The sequence below is a fragment of the Heterocephalus glaber genome, unplaced genomic scaffold (assembly GCF_053883595.1).
Source record: "Heterocephalus glaber isolate CG9 unplaced genomic scaffold, H.glaber_assembly_v1.0 deba00000122, whole genome shotgun sequence".
Taxonomy (NCBI): Eukaryota; Metazoa; Chordata; class Mammalia; order Rodentia; family Bathyergidae; genus Heterocephalus; species Heterocephalus glaber.
This window is the reverse complement of record NW_028258138.1, coordinates 18,185,881-18,209,233: the sequence shown is the minus strand read 5'-3', so window position 1 is coordinate 18,209,233 and position 23,353 is coordinate 18,185,881.

Below are 23,353 nucleotides of genomic sequence, written 5' to 3'. Positions count from 1 at the left end.
GGCATATATAAAATTACAATAAGGAGAAGTGATTGTGTATATTATATGAGAGAATCATTTTTAATATGCTTTAAAATATCTAAAAAACAAATATAAATTATACTGACATTCATGTGGAAAAAAATATAAGAACTAAAGAAGCTCAAACAGTGGTCACATTGAGGGAGTGGTTGTGTTGGTGCTGATGCACATGAGAAGATTGGGAATCATAAATCCTTGACTTGGATCATGGTTCCAAGAGGATACTTCTTATAATTCATTAAGTTGAACAGTTTTGTATGGCATTCTAAATTTTCTAATATTAGACCACTGTGATGATTTTTTAAATCTCAAAAAAAGATTAGAAACTGATTGTGTACAGTGTTTAAACAGATTTCTTTATACTGATTGCCCTCAAAATCTTTAAAATTATTGTGCATATTGAGAATCATTTAGACAGTGACTTTCCTTGCAACATTTAACAATCGAATTTGGCCAAGGACCCCTTTTCTCAACACCTTTAAACAGTTCTCAAGATAGAAGAGCTCCCCAAAGCACAGCTCAGGAAATGTTCATCAATTTAATACAACAATATAGAAAACTGGTATCCTGGACCCTTTAAAAACATGCTCACACAAACGCACACACACAGCATGATGCTAATTATCTAATATTGATGTCTTACTACTCAGTACAGAACATTTTAAACATCTCATGTTTGCCTACAAGAAATTGTATTACAGCTGAGAATATTACAATTTTTATCAGGTAGTCATTGCATTTGACTGGAAATAAAATTTCAGGGACCAGTTGTCTGGCAATACCAATTGCTTACGTGCATATTAAAATGCAATAAATTTTTATAAGAATAATGAGTTTATGGAATCCATAAAACACATGCAAATAGATTTCCAGGACATGAAAAGCTCCACTGAAAGTCTACACAGCAGAATGAGCCAATGTGAGGACAGAATTTCAGACATAGAAGATAAGATTGCAATTAGTGACCAGGAAAAGAAAAACTGCTTCAAAATTATAAGGAAACATGAGAAATCAATCCAGCAGCTGCTAGATGATGCAAAGAAGAATAACATAAGACTCATTGGAGTAAATGAAGAAACAGGAGAGAGTGCAGATGACATAAAAAAATCTCTTCATAGAAATAATGCCAGAAAACTTCCCAAGCAGGGGAAAAGAGCTTGACATACAGATAAGTGAGGCATATAGGACTCCAAATAGCCTTGATCAAAAAAAAAAATCTACACATAGGCATATAATTGTTAAGATTCCAGAAACACAACAGAAGAACAAAGTTCTACAAGCTGTTAGAGAAAAGAAACAAATCACATACAAAGGAAAGCCCATCAGAATCACAGCAGACTTCTCAACACAAACCATCAAGGCAAGAAGAGCTTAGAGTGACATATTCCAAGCCCTCAAAGAAAACAGCCTCCAACCCAGATTGATGTACCCTGCAAAACTATCTTTCAAAATGGATGGAGAAATAAGATACTTCCATGATGAAGAGCACCTTAGGAACTTCGTGCATACCAAACCAGCACTCCAAAGAATTTGACACAATATCCTAGGAACAGACATTGAGGATCACAACCCCAGGAAGCAAAGCAGAATGAACCCATCTGGCATGACAAGAAAATAAATGGAAAGGGGGAGAACCCAACAAAAAGAAAAACTCATGGCAAGGACAAGTCAATACGTTTCAGTTATAACCATCAACGTTAATGGTCTCAATTCACCAATCAAAAGAAATAGACTGGCAGAATGAGTCAAGAAGCAAAATCCAACAGTATGCTGCAAACAAGAAACACACTTAATTCAAAAGGAAACTCATAGACTGAAAGTTAAAGGGTGGAAAACAATACTCCATGTGACAGGAACCTGAAAAAAAGCAGAAGTAGCTATCCTCTTTGCAGATCAAGTAGATTTCAAAGTAACACTGATTAAGAGAGATGAAGGACACTACATTCTTGTAAAGGGAACATCCAAGAGGAAGAGATGACAATCATAAATATCTATGCACCAAACATTAGTGCACCCAACTATATAAAACAAATACTAAAGGACATGAAAAGTCATATATGCACTAATACAATTGTAGTGGGGGACCTCAACACCCCACTGTCACAAATAGATAGATCAACTAGACTAAAACTAAATAATGAAATACTAGAACAAAATTGAACTCTTGAACAAATGAACTTAACAGACGTTTACAGAGCCTTCGACCCCACAAAATCAGAATACATATTCTTCTCAGCTCCACATGAGTCATTCTCCAAAATAGACCACATACTCACACATAGAACATGTTTAAGTTAGTGCAAAGGAATTGAAGTTATCCCCTGTATATTATCAGCCCACAGTGCAATGAAAATGGAGAGCCATAGCGAAAGAAACTGGAAAAATTTCATAAACATGTGGAAATTGAACAACACACTTCTGAATAACCAATGGGTCACAGAGGAAATTAAAGAAGAAATCAGACAGTTCCTTCAATTAAATGACAATGACAATACAACATATCGGAATCTATGGGACACAATGAAAGCAGACTTACGAGGGAAATTCATAGCAATGAATGCACATATTAGGAAAACAGAGCAAGCCCAATTAAACAACCTGATGCTGCACCTCAAGCTTCTAGAAAAAGAAGAGCAGGACAACCCCAGAGCTCACACAAGGGAGGAAATTATAAAGATCAGAGGAGAAATCAATGCAATGGAGACTAAGAGAACAATACAAAAAAACAATGAAGCCAAGAGTTGGTTCTTCAAAAGAATCAACAAAATTGACAAACCTTTAGCCAACCTTGTCAGAAAAAGGAAAGAAAAGGCCCAAATCCATGCAATTAGGAATGAAAAGGGTGAAATGACAACAGACCCAGCAGAAATCCAGAGGATCATCAATACCTACTTCCAGAACCTATACGCCAATAAGATGGACAACACAGAAGAAATGGACGGATTCCTAGATACATATGAATTACCAAAGTTGAACAAAGAAGACCTAAAAATTCTGAACAACCCAATATCAACCAATGAAATTGAAAATGTAATTAAAAACTTATCAACTAAGAAAAGCCTGGGCCCTGATGGCTTCACTGCTGAATTCTACAAGACATTTAGAGAGGAACTGCTGCCACTACTGTTGAAACTCTTCAATGAAATTGAAAGGGAAGCAATACTCCCAAATTCATTCCTGGAAGCAAGCATCACCTTGATCCCCAAAGCAGAGAAAGACCCAACTGAAAAGGAAAACTATAGGCCAATCTCACTAATGAACATAGATGCAAACATCCTTACTAAGATACTGGCAAACAGGATGCAGATCATCAAGAAGACCATACACCCTGATCAAGTGGGATTCATCCCAGGGATGCAGGGATGGTTCAATATATGAAAATCAATCAATGTAAAACACTATGTCAATAGAGCCAAGGACAAAAACCATATGATTATCTCCATAGATGCAGAAAAAGCACTTGACAAAATCCAACATGAATTTATGATAAAAACCCTACAAAAAATTGGAATAGATGGTCTCTATCTCAAACTGATAGAAGCCATCTATGAAAAACCAACAGCCAATATCATACTAAATGGTCAAAAACTGAAATCCTTCACACTAAAATCAGAAAGAAGACAAGAAGGTCCACTATCACCACTCTTGTTCAATATAGTTCTGGAAACATTAGCCACGGCAATTAAACAAAAGAAAGAAATAAAAGGAATAAAGATAGGAAATGAAGAAGTCAAATTGTCATTATTTGCAGATGACATGATACTCTATATAGAAGACCCCAAGAACTCCACCAAAAGTCTGCTAGACTTAATAACCAAATTCAGTCATGTAGTTGGTTGCAATGTCAACACACAAAAATCAATAGCTTTCCTCTACACCAATGACAGACTCACTGAGAGAGAAATAGGGCCAATAATTCCTTTCACAATAGCATCCAAAAAACTGAAATACCTAGGAATCAACCTAATGAAAGAAATCAAAGACCTCTTCTCTGAAAACTATGGCACTCTGAAAAGAGAGATTGAAGATGATATCAGAAAATGGACAAACATCCCCTGCTCCTGGGTAGGAAGGATTAATATAGTGAAAATGGCCATACTTCCAAAACTGCTATATAGATTTAATGCAATTCCAATTGAGATCCCAGCAGCATACTTCATAGACCTCGAGAAAACAATCCAAAAATTCATTTGGAACAAGAAGAGACCCAGAATAGCAAAAGCAATTCTAGGTAACACAGACATGGCAGGGGGTATCACAATCACCAACCTGCAACTATACTACCAAGCTACTGTGATAAAAACAGCATAGTACTGGCAAAGAAACAGACCTGAGGACCAGTGGAACAGATTAGAAGATGCAGAAACAATGCAAGACACACTCAGCCATCTCATCTTCGATAAAGGAGCCAAACTGGAGGAAACCCTCACTGGAGGAAAGATAGCCTCTTTAATAAATGGTGCTGGAAAAATTGGCCTTCAACTTACCAAAGATTAAAACTAGATCTATATCTCTCACCATGCACTAAACTAAAATCAAAATGGATTAAAGATCTAAATATTAAAATAGAAACTCTGAGCAAGTTGGAACAGAGGTTAGGTAGAACCCTTGAAGATATCGGTGTAGGAAAAGATTTTATGAACAAAACCTCAGTTGCCCGTGAACTAGCACAAACAATCAACAAGTGGGATCTCTTCTTATTAAAAGGCTTCTGCACAGCAAGAGAAACCACCAGCAGTGTGAAGAGACAACCCACAATGTGGGAAAAAATCTTCACCTGCTCTTCCTCAGACAAAGGTCTACTCTGTCTAATCTATAAAGAACTTAAAAAGATCAGACCTCCCAAATTTAAAGACCCAATCGAAAAATGGGCATCTGAAATGAACAGACATTTCTCAGACAAAGAAGTAGAAATAGCAAATAAATACATGAAAAAATGTTCAACATCACTGGTCATTCGAGAGATGCAAATGAAAACAATGCTGAGAATCGCTTCTGGGCCTTTTGGCTAAGATCAAGTGAAAACAATGCTGAGATTCCACCTCACTCCAGAAAGAATGGCTGCTATCATGAAATCAACCAATAACAAATGCTGGCGGGGCTATGGGGAAAGAGGAACCCTGCTGCACTGCTGGTGGGAGTGTAGACTGGTGCCACCACTGTGGAAATCAGTATGGAGGTACCTCAAAGAACTAGGACTGGAAGTCCCATTTGACCCCGCTATTCCACTGCTGGGGATCTTCCCCAAAGAATTAAAAGAATCATACCACAGTGATATATGTGCACCCATGTTCATAGCAGCACAGTTTGTGATAGCTAAAACTTGGAAACAGCCCAAATGCCCATCAACTGGAGACTGGATAAAGAAAATTGGGCTTTTTATAAAATGGAGTACTACTCAGCCATAAAAATTGAGAAATTAGAGACATTTATAGCTAAGTGGATGCACATTGAGGTGATACTCTTAAGTGAAATAAATGGGACACACATGTATAAATACCGAATGGTTTCTCTGGTGTGAGAAACTGAAAGTGTAAATAAGGACTAAATGTATAATAGGTCATGTGAAATAGGAAGAAAAGGGGCAAAGGGGAAGGAAGTGGGAGGGGTAGGGGAAAGGATAGAAGGGAATGGGATTAATATGAGAAAATGGAAAAATAGGAACAAAATCTTTGTAAATAGGGAGGACTGGAGGGGTTGAAGGGAGGGCTGGGCAAGGGTGAAAAAGAAGAACCAAGGGAGACTATGTAAAGGTGCAAATTTCCAATGATGAATGTCATTATATTGTGTACCTAAAATGTATCAATGATTAGAATGAATAATAGATAATGCAAAATAGGAAGAAAAGGTCCAAAGGGGTAGGAGTAGTGAGAGGGGCAGGGGAAAGGAAAGAAGGGAAAGGAAAAATGATGAGAAATGGAAAAAATTGGAAACAAAGTGCTTGTAAATAGGGAAGGGTGGAGGGGGTGAAGGGAGGGCTAGGAATGGGGAAAAAATAAGAACCAAGATGCATTATGTAAAGGTACAATTCCCAATGAGAAATGTAATTGTGTTGTATACCTACAATGTACCAAAAAAAGAATTTAATAAAAAAAAGAATAATGAGTTTATAGCTTAATAGAGTATAAAAGTTAAGGTCAACAAAATTGAACTCACACTTGTTAGAGTTTTATAACATAGTTTTGTTAAGTATAAAAAGTTTGCTTAGTTTATTTTTATTCCTATTAATAATGTCCCCTAGAGATTTATCATCATGCAAGATAAAGATGACATGTTTAAAAGGAACTTGCAAATATGTAGGAATTCAACCCAAATAAGAGACTAGATAATCCCAGTATGTCAAGAATGTTATACTAAGTAGTATGGAGAATATAATCAGATAGAAATACTGTAGGAGGAGAGATAATCCCAGTATATGCCAAGAACATTAATGCCATGCAGTGTGGGGTGAGTGAAAATGGATGCAGTCCCTGAAGTCTAAATAATGTTCCTTCTATGGGACAGGTTACCAACAGTAAAGACAGAAATTCATGATATTCATTTTTTAACAGAATGTACAACTTTAGTTCCAGTTTTGCCCAAAAGATAATGGTTAGTGAGCTTTAAGAATTCACACACTAAGGTTTTTTCCATAAAATTAAATTATTATATCAATATATCAATATTATATATTAAATTATTACATACAAATGTTTATATCAAAGTTAAGAATGTAATAAAAACATTCAGGGGGAAGGAGCTCCATTAAATGTGAAATTATTTTCTGGGTACTAAAGTACTCTTTAATGCCTTTTTCTACTATGCCACAAAATGATAGATGGCTTCCAAGCTCCCCCTTTAAAATATATACCTAAAAATGTCCATTCTCTTTAGTATAGAATAAGTTCACACAGTGAAAGTCATAATAAAAGTCTTGTAAATGTGGTTCATTTTGTTCCTTGTAAGTTCCAAAGTTCAATACAGTAAAGACTTGTTCTATCGCTGTGCTTAAGAGCCAAAGCTTGAGAACCGCTTTCAATAATGAGATCCTTTCGTGTATAATTAGACCCTTTATATCAAACTACAGATGTGAGTGACAAGGCATGAAGTATCACCACACTCTACTCATTTAATATTAAATACTAATCTTTGGGCAAGTGGCAGAGTTGGACTGAATTCTTTCTAAGTTCAAAAAGACAGCATTAATAAGCTATTACAGGAGAATTAAAGTTTGCAAAGGAGGTGGTTTTTGTCAAAACCCTTCATTAATAAACAGAATTGAGGGAAATATTGTGTCTTATCAAACTGAACTCTTTGCAATACAACTGTGGTTGAAACCTTTCCAGAAGAAAGCATGGGTAGCTATAATGGATTGAAAACATTCATTCATTCATTCAAGAAATATTTACTGAATGCCTTCTAAACTTAGAATACTTGCTACAGGCATACAACTTAATAAAGGGAGATATAGTCCATGGTCCTCGGGAATGTGAAATCAAGTGAGAAAGCAAGGAATAAAGAAACAGCCCCAACCTTCAATCCACTGAGCAGTGAATGTCACTTTCACTGAAACACAGTGCACTTCGGAGGACCATCCTAGAGACTCCTAACGAGGGTGCAGATGAGAAAGGACTCCTAGAGAAAGTGAGACCTCAAGGATAAGAAAGAATTAACTGAGCAAAAATAGGACAGAAGCACTTGGGCAGAGAAAACAAGTACAAATTCCCAGAGGCATCTGGGTAATTAGAAAATAGGTCAGAACAGGTGCATCTGCTGAAGTCCAAGTAGAAGGGGATTGGTAGAAGAGAGGTGACCAGGAGAAAGGGCGAGGGGCGGGGGGGAGGGGGTATTATGATTTTTGAAGCTCCTCTAGAGGGCAGTAGAGGGCCGTTGACGCTTTAAATGACACTGACTCATTTTCTTTTGAATTCAAATACTTCACAAATTTAATAGCTACTTCTTTTTATCCAACACATGGATTCAAGTACAACTCTAAAACTATCTTACCTATTACTATATACTTCCAAATTAAGAAAGGCATAAATAAACATATTTGTTTTATGAGGAAAAGGAAAATGCAAGCTTATAAGAAGGGTTGTTTAACATTAAGGCGATAAAGTGAGGATTTTTTCATTTGCACTTAGAAACATTTTTCATTTAATTAAATATTCATTTTGTATAAACATTGCTACCATCTTTCTATTTCATGGAATTCATTTCATTGCTGGCCAAATTATATCCATTAATGAGAAAATATTTGGGTGTCTCTTTAATTATACCATAAAAACCTTTAATCCTAACATCAGCCTAACAACAAAATGATGTTATAGGTGCAAATATCAAAATTGATCTTTAAAAATGCAGCTGATGGGCTGGAGATTTAGCTCAGTGGCGCTGCGCCTGCCTTGGAAGCGTAAGGTCCTGAGTTCGATCCCCAGCATGGGGGGAGGTGTGCAGTTAAAATTTGCCACACTGTTAGGCAATCAAAAGCAAATGTATGATGTTCTCAGAAATGATTTCAACTTACTCAGTTTTTCAATGTATTCAGAGTTGAATTTGCTGGTCGATAAATGATGTCAATGAAGCCTGTATCATAGTTTTAACCTCCGTGTGAATCAATTAGCTTCTCTGAATTAATGAAAAGTCTGCTCCAGTACCCTAACTGCATCATAGCTTCAGAAGGAAAACAAAACAAAGCTGGAGAAAATTGATGCCTCACTTCAGTTTCTTATGGGACATTACCTCTCCTTCTGTTCTAGCAACAGAAAGAGCCAAGTCGACAATGAAGGGAGCACAATTGGCCTCATTTTAACTAAAACATTTATAACTGGGTTTGTAGCTAGACCTAAGAATAGAAACAAAATAACATATGAACTAACGTGACTAAACAACACAACGAATTCTTCTTTGATACAAAGGAAATTTGGCAAAATAATTTATTAGACCTATAAACTAACATTCTATGAACCCTAAACCATTTCTGGAATAGCGATAAATCATACACAAAAAGATTGAAATATGTTAAAATTTAATATCTGCATTGTCAAGATTAATCTTCTCAGCATAAAATTTCTCTATATCTATATCAAGACAGAAAAAACATTTTCCACAACAGTCTACCATTACCAAAATGATAAACATTAATCAATCCTCCTCAAAAGCCCACTATTTGCAAGCTCTGTGCCAGGCAAGGATTAAAAAGAAGAAAGAGAAAAAAAAATCCAGCCTCTGTCTGCACTTCAAGTAGTTGCAGAAAAGGATGAATAAATACAGTAATAGAACGCTGCAGTCTCTCAATAAGAGGAATGCACGAGGTGATGTGAGAGGGCAAAGCAAGGGTGACTTATTATCTCACGGTCTCCTTTTATGCCAATGTTACCCAAAATTTCTACTACAATTTATCTATTAATTTAAAATTTTTAACGGCTTACTTTTTATTTAAGTACATTCATTTCAAAGTGGAAAGGTACTTCCCTACTACAAGTGGAAAATCATTATCACTTGTCATTAAAAGAAAATAGTCCTATATGAGTAAATACATGGATATTTACAATTTTTCATCCCTGAAGTATCTAAAATGATGTCAAGTGTGATGGGGAAAGTATGTAGGAAGGGATGGGAGCATTTTAAACAAGATTAATAACAATATATCTTTTACTGTAAATTTTTTAAATTTAAATATTCCCTGCACTTTTTGATTGCATTACATAAGAACATATATATTCTGAGCACTTCTAGAACAACCACCTCTACTTCCTAATTGGTCTCCCTGCTTCCACTCTTCCCTTTGAGTAGTAATCAGTATGAAGTTTTAAAAATACAAATAAACTCATATTATGTGACAGCTGTCTTCTTCCCGTTAAATATGAAATAAAGTCCAGAGTCACCACGTAGACCCTAATGACGCCATGGTCTCTTTCCCCCACCTCACTAAGCTCAGTTCTGACCACTGCTTTCTTGCTCACTCTGCTCTAATCACTCTAGCTTCATTGTTTCCAGATAAATAATGTTGGTTCTGGGCCTCTGTAGATTACTTACCCTTCCTTTTACCTGGAAAATGTTTCCCACAATTATATGCATGGCCCACTCTCTGGCTTCATTTGGGTCTGTGCTGAACTGATGTACCTGAGAAAGACCCTTTTTTATGATTCCATCAAAAACTTATTTCCCACACTATCATGCTGCATTGCTTCTAAGACCCTTATCACCACCTTATGTCATTTGGTTTTTATTTCCTTACCATCTCTCAACTTAGTAGAGTGTAGGTTCTGTGAGAACAGGAATTTCCCATGTCTCAGGCACAACCACACCCTCATCATTAATTGACTGATTGAGTGGACTATGAAAATAAGCTGAATAAAATTGATAATTCTTCTACCATTTATACATTTAGCTCATCCTAATAAAATTAGCCTTGCTGGTGTTTCTTTGGGGGTTTTTTTGGGGGGGGTAGGTTTTTTTTTTTGCATTCCTATGCAGTTTGAAATATTTTTAATAATCATCTCTTTATTCTACTTGTTAAGTTTCATGAAGCACTTTTGTGGCTGGCCTCTAGTCATATAATAAGATCAGCTTTTTGCTATATCTTCACAATTAATTATATTGTGAATTTGGGGTACTTTATCCTTACATTGTAGGAGGAAATTGTTCTCGCTTATGATACAGGTTTTTTTACAACATTGAGGTTTGATTTCTTGATTTTTACTTTAGGAATTTTCATATGTACCCAAATATTTGTTTGTTCCATAATTTTAATTTTTGTGCAAAGTTTCTCAGTAGCATTATTTTAATTTGTAACTGCATTGTAGAGGCATCCTAAATCCTCTCTGGGAGATACGGATAATTCAATCTCTATTGTGAGAATTCACTGAATGCAAATCTAATGAATTCATTTCAGTGCTTATGAAATGTCTAAAAATCAGAGCAAGGAATTCACAAATATAAATAGCTGCTGAAATTTTTCAATAATCAAATGCTAGTTTTATCTCAATTCAATAAATTTAATCCACATTCAACAATTTACTGTGTAATTATGATCTGCTCAGTGCTGTGTGTAGAGACCAAGCATAGCCCCAAGCCCAGGGAGCTCATTGTCCCATAGAATTTTATATTAAACAAAATAATACATGTGTTTAAATTTTTAAGATCATAATCTTTTACTTGCATACACTTACATCGTGGAATATTTATCTTTTTTAAAGTCTTTATTGCCACATTTACCAGTTGGTATTATTTTCTTCCTCTCTTTATGAGAGCTAATAAATGTAGAAAGAACATGTTTTGTTTCTGAGAAAGTATCCAAGAAAAGTGTTCATTCTTGGAAGTTGTATTCATTTCAGTGAAGCTAATTTATTTTAAATGTGTAATCAAAAAACATCTATATTAATATCAATATATCACATGTAATCTCTATCTTTCCAAATTGGTCCTATAAATCATTACTTATTAGACAATATCTTTTCCTGATCATTTCATCTGATTTGGAAATTTTTTTTTACATGCCACTGTAAAATGATTCTTATGTTGCAACTATACCATGTGGTAAACAGTCTACACTCTACATTACTAGTGTTTGGATAAAGCACAAACTATGTAACACAGCCCTTAGCACTGAGACATAACAAAGATCATGGATTTGAGTCCAGATTAGCATGCTCTGCTCAAGCCACCTCATGATTTAAGGATTATTTTTATATTTCAAAAGTCCCCAATTTTCTTTTGCAAATATACTGTAAGTTGTTTCTCAAGAAAAGTACACAGAGCTAGGTGAATGCTTACAAGAGCCCTTACAGTTAAACCTCCATTAGCCTTTGTGCTGCATGCTTATAAATGAAGCATAGCATAACATAATAGTGAGATAGACCACAATTAGGCCCCTAAATTAAAGGAAAGAAATGAGACATTTTGACAGCTCTGGAACATTGCATTTCACGGGGCTCAGCGCACAGCAAGGTAATACAGGTGTTCCTGTAATTGCAGTACAGTACAAAGAAAATTCAGTGTTCAGTGGCCTTCAAATTCTCTCCTTTGATGGGATGTGAAGATCAGGTGCAGGTACTTTCTCCTTGCCATTAAGTGAAACACAACTGAAAACAATCTGGAGTTTTGCCTGTCCTAAGGCAAATTAAGGGCCTATTTTGATCTTCCTTCTCATGCAGTCATAGTTGCTGTATCTATATATGTGTTTTTTCACAAACGTAGAATAGCCCTTGTTGACAAAAAGTTCAAAAGTAATTTAGAAGCCCTTGTTTATGTACTAGTAATATCTTTCCCTTCTTGTATTAAAATTATGTGCCCAAACTGCCCTTTCCCCACCCAGGCTGCAGAACTTATCTTTAACAATAGCTGAAATGAAAAGGAATGTGGTTACTTTTGTCATTTCTTTCACTAGAAGCCGGAGAAGAAAGCTTCACTCTGTAGGAAATTGTGAGCTTCACATTTGCATACCACACAGCATTTGATGTTCTGTGATAGAGAGCATTGTTGCTTAGGCATCTCTGAGAAGACAGACTTAGTCCCGAGAGGAGAGCCCTGGAAAGTGCTGAGAACACAGCAGATGACAGCTAACTGTGGGGAGAATGCAAAAGACACCATGAAAGTGCCGACCTATCATCTACTAAAGAACAACCAGATGGGGGAAGGTGGGGAATGGCCCTGGAGTGCAGGGAGGCAGGGAAATGAGTCCAAAGCTAGTTCTCCTTCCAGCTGGTCTTGCTGAGGGAAAACTTGGGGTCCACAAAGCCATCTACATCTATCCAACTGAGTCACAGGCACACTGAGGACTAGCTCCATGCAGGAGTCCTGCAGTTTTATTCCTATATTTATAAGCACCAAGTATAATACCTTTTTTGTTTTTGTAGCACAGGAAACTGAATCCAGGACTTCTCATTGAGCTATATCCCTAGCCCTTTTTTAATTTTTATTTTGAGACAGCAACTTGCTAAGTCACTAATTTTCCCAGGCTGAGCTCCAGTTTGCCTGAACCTCTCAGAATGCTGAGATTATGAGTGAACATAACATTGTGTAATCTACTGGGGAAAATAATAATTTCAAATATACTCAACAATGTCTTAACAATCTAAAGCTAATGAACATATTGTCCTGTTCATAAGAAAACACAACACAAGGTAGCCTGAGAGCAATCCAGTTCTTCCCTTGTCCAGCTTGTACTAAAGATTAAGAGTAGAAGATGTTGAGAATGTAACATCCTGAGACTGAAAGGGACTGGTAGAGCAGCCCATGCCCTTTCGCCCCATGATTCACAGGCCTTGAGGAATATAACTCCAGGAAGGCTGCTTTTGAAGTACTCCATCTACTGTGCAAACAGAACGTGCCTAGTTGAGAGACTGGCTCCCAGTGCAGCTAAGACATCTGCTACCCCTTGCAATATATCCATAAGTAATAAACCCACGTCATTAAACTTGTATGTGTAGTGGAAGGGAAGGTCTTGTCATTTTGGTCATTTTGAAGTCAGACAAGTTGGTAACCAGTTCACAGTGCACCTGCTTCAAACAATAGGGAGTGTCAAAGCCTTGGGGGTGATGCTTAAGTTGCAATAAAGCACAGGTGATTCTCTATGGCAATAAAGACTATGCTTCACCATTTTATAGCTCTTACAGTTATAAATTGGAACAGAACCTTTATCAGACTCTTTGAGGGACATCTATGTAAAGCCATTATCTGCTGCTGAGGGCAGCCTTATACTTCAACAAAAAATGTGTAGTGTTCATCACTTGTCTTTCATTTCTAGAGGCACCATCATTTTTCTGCTCAGCTGCTCTACCCTGAAGGCATCATCCATGCTTCTGATCTGTGAACTATATTTGACAAGCAAATTGAATTCCCTGTGGAATTGTCAATTCTCAGAGAGGAAAGTTGTCAAGAACCAAAATAGTAATGATTTGATGCAGGAGACCCTGTCATTTCACACTAAAGATTCATTTAGTAATTTTACTATCTTGTCTGTGGCTACTGACTATTCATAATTGGGAGCCATAGTTTTAGAGTAATTTTCATGGTGGAATTATTTCACTGCCACTTTTTGTTTCATTGACTTTGGCCCAGAGAAGCAAAACATCGTGGGAAAGAGAATGTCACCTGGAGGGAAAACTCAGCCAAAGAAAACCTAGAATCATTGCTTAAGACTTTATGTCTTCTCCATTGGTGTGTAATTCAATGAACTGAGCCGTGAACAGAGGTGATATGAAAGAGATGGGAAGGTTACACTCCTCTCGGCTGCTCAGGAGTCACCAAAGGCACCCAAAGAGAGAGAAGCCAATGTTTCATTGTGACCCTTAAGACATCTTTAAGATTTAATATTCCAGAAATTCTTGACGCAAACCTTAAGTAGGCCAACCTTTGCACTATTCTTCAAGTTGCCAAGTGGTAGGAGGTAACTACCTATTCCTGCTCCTGACTGTGTCTCAGACATGGAGGAAGCACTTCTAGCTATAGCAATCCGAGTCTTTCCTCCTCCTCTTGTTCATTCTTTTTTCCAACAGTGACGAGTAATGTACTGATTGCTGAGGAGAGGAGAAGGAAGTTTCCACCCAGACTAGCTCCATTTGTTAACCTGTAAAACACACACATATTCCTCTTGTATCCCAGCCTTAAATTTTCAAGGGTCTGGCCCCTAAGTGGAGCAGTAGTGATGGAAGCTGGACTGGAGTGGGAACGTTTATTTTTGATGACTCATTTGGGGACCTTAGTTTTTAAAACTCTTGACCACAGAAGGGAAACTTTTGTTTCTCTCTTCCTTAGAGTTTTTATTTTTCATTTCATTCAGAACACACAGATAGAGCAGGGCTACTATTTTGGGTCACCTCAAAGACCACAGAACTCAATTTGTTCATGACTTCCTGTTCCAGCAGTCTGTGCCATCTGGAAGGTACTTCTTCACTCTTTTCACCATTTCCAAATCTATGCATCATTTAAGCTCTTTTTCAAGTCTTGACTTTCACCACAAAATGTTCCACAGAGCAGCTGTGATATTTAAATAATGTAATATGTGTGAAAGCATTGTGCCTGAAGCAGTAGGCATATACTAGTTGTGACTTTTTCCTTTTTAGTCACCCAGATCTATGTTAATCTTCACCTACGCTGCTGGGTTTTGGTATCTAGTGGTGGCAATTTCTAGATATCAATGTGATGGTGCCCCCTAAGACCCATAAAATTAACCATGCCCTTTGAGCCAAAGTTTTGCTTCTGAAAATTTATTCTGATTGAAAGCCTAAAACAAATCCTGTTTATATGTCAAGATATATGTTGTATGATGACCAATGAGGAAATGGCTACAAAATCGTTGGACAATCACTGATAGGATTATTACATAATATTTTAAATTATACTAGTGAGGATTTAAAGATGGTACAAAGTATTTCCTTCTATACATCTTCATGATCTTGCCTCAGTGATAATAATTTCTTCCTGCGCAAAATAATGCACAATTAAGTATGCTGCTTTATTTTTTGTTTCCTGTATCATTTTTAAACATTATATTTTAAGATGTTAAAAGTATTTTCCATCATTATCATCATCTTAAAGCACAATGTTACATGTAAGGATGTCATAAGTATTGCATTATGAGGATTTTCCCTAGAAATTTTCAACTCACTGCATGCAAACTTCACTTAGGGAGAACTCAATATATATTTGTGGAATAATTCAGTGAGTGTCCTGAACTAGTGAATAATACAAAGTTCTACCTATCAAGTCCAGATTCACGCACCTTCCAAATAAACCAATGACTAATTAATCCTCTCCTCTAAATATATATAAATCATTAATTTCTTGAAGATACTAATTCTCCGGACCATTTCTGCAGCGTTTGTCATATGTTCACTTCAGAGAGAGTCAGGTACAAACATAGAAAATACTCATTTCCCCACTTTAGTATAACTGCACCTCAAAATTGGTTAAGTACACAGTACAAAAAAATTTATCTCCTTTGAAAATCCCTCAGAGACTGACAGATCATTTTCCTCCAAATGTTTTCATAAGTTTGTTCTCAAGCCAGGGTATTAGATAACTTGAACAATAAGGTGTTCTCTTTTCTTAGAGCCAACATAAAAAATTGCCAACTCAAGTAACTAATTCTCAGATATGTTATGAGATGTGTTAAAGGACTAAAGTATGCGTTTTAAAATACTGGAGGTGTTAATCACGTTTGCCATAACTCTAATTCGAAAAGTTTCAATGCTTTTATGATTTATTTGAAATATAGTAGTATCAAGTTGACATTAGACTTAGAACATTTTACATTGCTTCATATTATTCTACATGGTGTCCAACATGTATTAAAAATTAGAACATGTAGAATAAAGAAAAGTATTTTATTAGCAATGAATTACTACTATGTTTTTAAAATCTCATTTGAACCTGGAAGATCAGAGGATTAGGCCAAGCTAGTATTTTCTGTGTTCACAGTTTTCTTTGATAGCCTTAGATAATTTTAATATTTGTTGTTGAATTACATAAAAATTCAGTATGCATGAAAAATGATTTCCAAACTTTAACCCCAACTTTTGCTAGTATATTCATCTCACTCCTTTTTAGTCCCCCTTCCTTCCCTACCCTTCTGGCTCCCCTCATTCCCAGTACCCCTTCCCAACTCCGCAAAGTCTACCTCCTTGTTTTCAATCATTTCTTTTATTTTGTTATTTATTTGTATATTATGTTTCTCCTATAAGAGAAAGCATTTGATATCTAACCTTCTGTAACTAATTTACTTCACTTAGTATTATGGTTCTTAGGAGGTGACTAATAATGGTGGATTTTATAATCTTATAAAATTAAAGAAACTGTTTACAAGACTTAATCGGTGAATAGTTTTTTCAAAATTGCATCATTCTCTGCAAAGCAGGAAAGATTTTGGAGGTAAATTTTATATTATTAATTATTCAATCTTGAATATTCTACTTACTTCACATTGGATTGTGTCTTTGAGTGGTTCGTGTTTCAAGTAAAATGGTCTGAGGCAAGAAAACATCACCTTTAGAACAGATTGATATTAAACAAATCCATGGAAGGATTCACAAGCTAAGTGTCAATTGGTTAATTTACATTCAGAAGTTCAATTACTAAGGGAAACAAATGCTCATATACAATATGCAGTATACTGTCTACCTCTGGGCATAAATATTACACTGAAATACAAACTGTTATCAGAAAATTGGCTAGTGAGTATAGACACAGAGAAGGAAAAATGAGTTTTATGATCTTTATGCTGGTTTCACACACAATAACCACCATATATAACATTTAATAGCAAGATTTTTGGGTTTTTGAGATAAGACATCTCTGGCTCAAATGTTAGAGATATTCTGAACAGTTATGATTATATTTCACTTTCAAGATTAGCTTATCAGTATCCTTCAAAGGGAAAATAATGTAATGGATTATAATTAGTTTTTTTCTTAAATTTTGTTGGTTTGATTTTGTTTGGTTTGCTTTGCTTTGGTTTGGTTTTTACAGAAATTTTCCATTCAACCCCAGTATTACTGTACCTTGAAACTGTCTATCATTTTATTTGTTATGATTTTGAGATCCTTCTGCAGATGGCTGACCTTTTTCGTTCTATCAGTATTTCTTAATTTATTTGATATCTCATATGCCCTTGAGAATATAATAACATTACAAATTCTTCTCCCAGAAAAATGAATTTAGCATATGCATACTAAATTTTGCAGGATCCTTAAAGTGTTTGACTGGAACCCTGAAGTTAATTCCTATAGTGTAGATCTGTCAAACTTGGGCAACCTTACCTGTCCAGGCCAGATCATATTTATGCTTATTTCCAGAGTGACACAAGATTTCAGGACACGTGCATAAAGTCAAACATACAATTTGACTTTTACATAATGTAGCAAATGCAGGGCCGGGCCCATTATCCAAAGTCAGCTTGGCTTGAGCTGCAGAGCCAGCTTTGCTCTCCTTGCATATGAGCCTGAGCAAGTGATGGAAGGTTTTATCTGCAGCTCCAAGCAAGAGAAAAAGTTGGTCTTCAACCTCTTCTTGTTTTTATTTAGAGCCGAAGTTTTGGTCATAATGACTTAATTACTTGAGAATAAGGAGCAGAAAAAGCAAGTTTCACCCTTTCTATATCAGAATAGAAGGCAAACAGACATGATCTCTAAATAGAGATACTCCTGCCCTACTGCGTGACCAGTTTCTAGAAAGAACCAAAGGCCTTGATGCACCTTATTAGAAAAAATAAGCAATAGTTACTGTTCCACTTCCCTCCAGGGACAGGGTGGTTTCAAATATCCAGGCCCAGGTAGGAGACTTTTCTCAAGATCTCCCACAATAGTACTTCCTTGTGTAAACTGATTTTTAATTTCACACATAGACAGTAGAAATAATTTCAAGTTTGGGGATTGTTTACTATCATCCTTAAACTTCTTTTCATTTTTGTTTTACTAAAAATGTTGATTATATGTAAATATATTACCTATTAATTATTTTTAAATGTGTTCTAATTTCTAAATGGCTGAGATAATAACTTTCAGAAGCTTCATATCATCCAAGGAGGTAATAAAATATATATCTGTCTCCCCTAAATAAAATTAAATTAAAATTCACCATGTAACAGCAAAGAAATATACCATAATGAGCACAGTAGGGCAATGACACATATTTGTAAGTCATTTGTAAAGTTCTTTGGGGGGTTTTGTATGGGTTAAGGTTACACTTAGGGCTAATCCTCATCAAACTCTCTATCGATACATACTTGAGTAAAGTTTGTAACTTGTAACATCTCATCTGTTAGCCTGTTAATTTGGTAGCCACTCTCTTTTCAGAGAGTAAGAAAGCTAAACTTTCCAATTCCATATTGTCACTGTGTCTGTCTTGTTATCCCTCTTTAGTTTGATTTGCTTCTCTTTCTTTTAACCTAGAAGACCTAGCATCTTTTAGGAAGACTCTGACATTATTTAGGCATCCAATTACTTTTTACTTGGGAATAGCAAGGGATTCTGTTCACTTAACATTTGTTTGCCTATAATCCTATAAAAAATTTTCTTTTCTTGGCTAAAATAGGGCAAATATTGACAAGTTAAGATGGATCACCTATTATTTGTTATGTATATTTAGAAAAATACTGGAAAAATTTGTGAGAAAGATATAGGCAAAATGACTGACCCATCAGATCATTTAACATGCCATCTTTGTTATCATTATTTGTAAAGTTTAGTGCTATCTATAAGAGACTAAAGCAGCAATTCAGATATTCTTTTGAAGTGTATGTGCAATGCTTTGGAAGCTGCTTTATCTTGGGACCACTGAGAATAAAATTTAACATTCTTTAGTCATTCTAAACTTATTTTTAAATTGTTAGGTTTAGGTGTTTATCATCTTTAGTCTATTTGTATTATATTGATATCCAGTCATAGTCTCACACTAAATGTTATCCTCTTTACACTGCATACCGAGGAAGCATATCAGTTGTCAAGAAAATAAGTTTACAGGAAATCTAAAGATCTAGATATACTAGGCATTCTAAAATATCATACTGCAAACATATCAAATATTCTAACATCATTATTTCTGTTCAAATTGTATAAATCAAATCTACGACCAAAGCTTCTTAAATCCCTGTTAAATTATCCCCATATTTTTAAACTATCTCAATACCATTTAAATCTATCTCAAAATAAAACAAAAAGCAAAAGTGCAATAGCTGATTTTCTCATTGGAATCATGATCATTTCACCATTATGATCAGTTTTAGGCTTTTACATTCATGATCAGTAGTCATGTTTGGCAAAGACAAACTATCATTCAAAGAATAAACTAAGTTAAGACCTAAATTAAAGAGTTTACTGAATAGATCATCTACTCATTTTTATTTTGAAACTTTAATGATTTCTTCTGTTAATGCAACATTGTCATGGAATATGGGTGCCTTTGGTAACACTCCTGTCATTGTCATAATTAACTCTCACTTGGAACAGGCACAATATTCATCACATTTTAGATGGTGCTCCAGCACACTGTGTCAGAACAGAAGGAAGGCAGTGATTGACAAAATGTTTATGTGACAGATACACTCACCATATAAATATGCAGATGATGAACTCAAAAATTAGCTTGCTGTTTGGAACAGTGATGCATATTTTAAAAGACTAACTTCACAGAAATGCTATTTTCCACTGCTCATTTCAGCTAAAAAGAGAGTAGTAACATAAAGCTCATATACCAAAACAAAATGATTTACTTTATTCAGCCATTTCAAACAACTTCTGGCAGGAAATAACAGGAAGCTTAAGGCCAGACCACTTAAATTCCAATAACATGCAAACAGTGTTTTCTTTTTTTAAAATCAAGGGGAAAGCTAAATGTTGTGTCAAATACTAATATCCTATGCCATTTTATATTGAACCTTAGGTATTTCTTTGTTTATCAATTTAAATATTCATACCCATTTTTGATTGTCATGCACTTCAGAAGTAATGATCCACATACACACTAATCAGCCAAACTATATTTCCAGTTCACCTGCTCCTTAGATTCCAGTCCTTAATCTCTCTTACCATTCTTTCCAGAGAGTCACTCTACTTTTCTGATACTTCATCTGATGCTCAGTTGTCCTGCTCCTGAGCACTCATTGTCATTTAACAATTGCTGTTTATCAAACAATCTCAGAAATAAGTGGCTTAAAGGAACAGCCATGTATTGCTCATGAGTCTGCAGGTTTGTTGGATAGTGTTGCTGAAATGGTAATGTTTACTTGCTCTCAGCTGAGCTAATTTTTGTGTGTACTGATCAACTGGAGGTCAGCCATTTAGATAGCCTCACTGTCTTGTCTGGTGCCTCTAGAGCTAAGGATAACCTGATGCTCATAATTTTCAACAGCTTGGTCTGGGTGCTTCTCATAGCATCTGGGCAGGGGCAGAGGGGAGTGAGGGTAGGAGCTTGCAAGATTTCCTGATGCCTACACCTAGAAGTGGCCTAGTACACTTCCATTATGGTCTTTTGGATAAAACAAACTCATGGCTAGCCTAGATCCAAGAATAAGAGAAACTGATCCAAACAGAGAAAATTGCAATGTCCCACTGCAAAGTTCATGATAAAGAAGTGAATTGGGAATATTTCATAATCACTAAGTCACAGCCTTTCATCACTGCTCCCAAAATATTTGCTCTACCACTTCTTTTCAATGATCATATCCATATAATACTGTATGCCTTTATTGACTTACAACAGAGAAACCAAGACCACAAAACAGTGAAGGAACAAAGCCAAAAAGTAGGATTGAGGTTGTTACATTATGTTTATTATGTGTGTATTTATTGTCCAAAAGACCAGTGTAAAGCCCTTTCCATGCTAGCAGCTTTGAAGTGACTCAGTGTCATAGTTTAGACTCTTTGAGACATGATCCTGGGTCTTGGGAGATTTTTAATAATAATGGCACATTATTATTTTTAAATGATTTTATTTTATTCATTTTTAAATGAGAGCAATCTTTATTTTGCAAAATATTTTTACCTTTTAAGAATTTTTTATCCATAGAATTCAACCTTATAAGTGTAATGTAGGGGAACTGTATAGCGCGGATTTTTACACTGGACAGACTTAAATTTATATTTCACTTCTGCAACTCACTACCATGTAACTTTGATCAAGTAGCTTGATCATTCCAACTTCATTTCCCACCTAAATTATAGACTTTTTGTGAGAACTTACATGGTTTTGTACATAATGTGAATACGCAAACCAAGCATCAATCGAATTTTCCTTTTCCTAATATAGTAAATCCCATCTTGACAGAAATGAGAAAACGAAGAGACTAGGGATGAGTCCATGGAGGTTTAACACAGAGATCCTCTTAGATGTATAATTTAAGCTCCTTGAGAAAAATAATTCATTACAGATAGAATTTTTAAATTTAACATCTTTTGAGATTATCAACTCACTTTTAATATTGGGTTAAATAATGTCTCTACTGAAAACATGTTTTTATTCATAAATTCTTAAAGCATTTTCTTGACCTCAACTACCTTCTTTAATCTACCATAAGGAAGAATATGTCATTACCAAGACGGTACTTCAATCAAACCTGTCTGGTAAATGAGTACTAGTTTGCCCTCTTGCTCTTATTAGGATCTGTATCTGTTAGCCACAGGCTCCTTAATCCCTTGATAAGCTGTGACAAAAAATGGACTGATAGCTCAACATATATTCTAAAAACAAACAAGCAATGCTTTAATGTTTCTGAAAGATTTTTTTTTTGCAATACAGAGAGAGCTAATCAGTAGGCCATTTAAAAGAAAGTTTACTGGAATCTTGAATACCCAAAAAGAAAACCCAAATCATTGTTTTACGAAATTGAAAAGTATCTTTTAACATTTTGTAAAAATCTCAACCAACTATGTCCCTAGAGTCCCAGTCAGTGTCGTGTAGCTTGTACATGCTCTATTCTGGAAGACATTTTTCCATTTATTTCAAATAATTCATTTGCACACTGTTTACCTCCTTTGCCAAGTTCAGTGATATACTGTGATCTTTTTCCCTGTGAGCAGAGAAAAATGCATCCCTGGAGAAATAGCAGTTTGGAACTCTCGTGTTCAGGGTGGTAGTTCCCAAGAGGAAAATTGCCTAGAAGGGATCAACAATCTTTAATTCTATCAGAAATTTAATCTTGTAATGAAGCCTGAAAAATTCCATTTTTGTTAATAGAAAGAAAACCAGCATGAAATGTAGTGAACAAACCATTTCCAGTGGCTGCTAACACAGTCACACTGAGTCATCACAGACTCAGCATAATAAAATTGATTTAATTATATTGAAGAGAATGGGTTGGGCATGGACTGAACTGACAGAGTCAGCCAAATGCAAAGAAGGCACACAACTCAAAATTGCTATTGAGGAGGTAATGTGCTTTAACTGGTGAGCAGAAATGTTCATCCCTAACTGTTCTATTCTCAGGTATCTTGACAGGGAGTAAAGCAGTCTTACTGAACAGCACCTCTCTATTATTGGATATTGTATGCATTTTTCCAGTGATTTCTCTGGAAATGAATTGCAATTACACCAACAGAGAAACCAATTAACTGGTGTGTTTATTCCTTTGGACCACTTCTTAATGATTCTTCAAATTCACTTGTTATGATCTAAACATTTGTGCCCTAAAAATTTATATGTTGAAAACCTAATCTCTAAGGTGATGCCAGTAAGAGATAGTGGCTTTGGGGGCTGATTATATAATGAGGGCAGAGCTCCCATAAAGGAAATTGGTTCTCTTATTTTACAAAGGTCCAAGTGAGTTGCTTTGCCTTTGCTACCATGAGAGGATGCTGTAACAAGTCAATATCTATGAATCAGGAAACACACCTCCCCAGGACCCTGCCCTAATCTT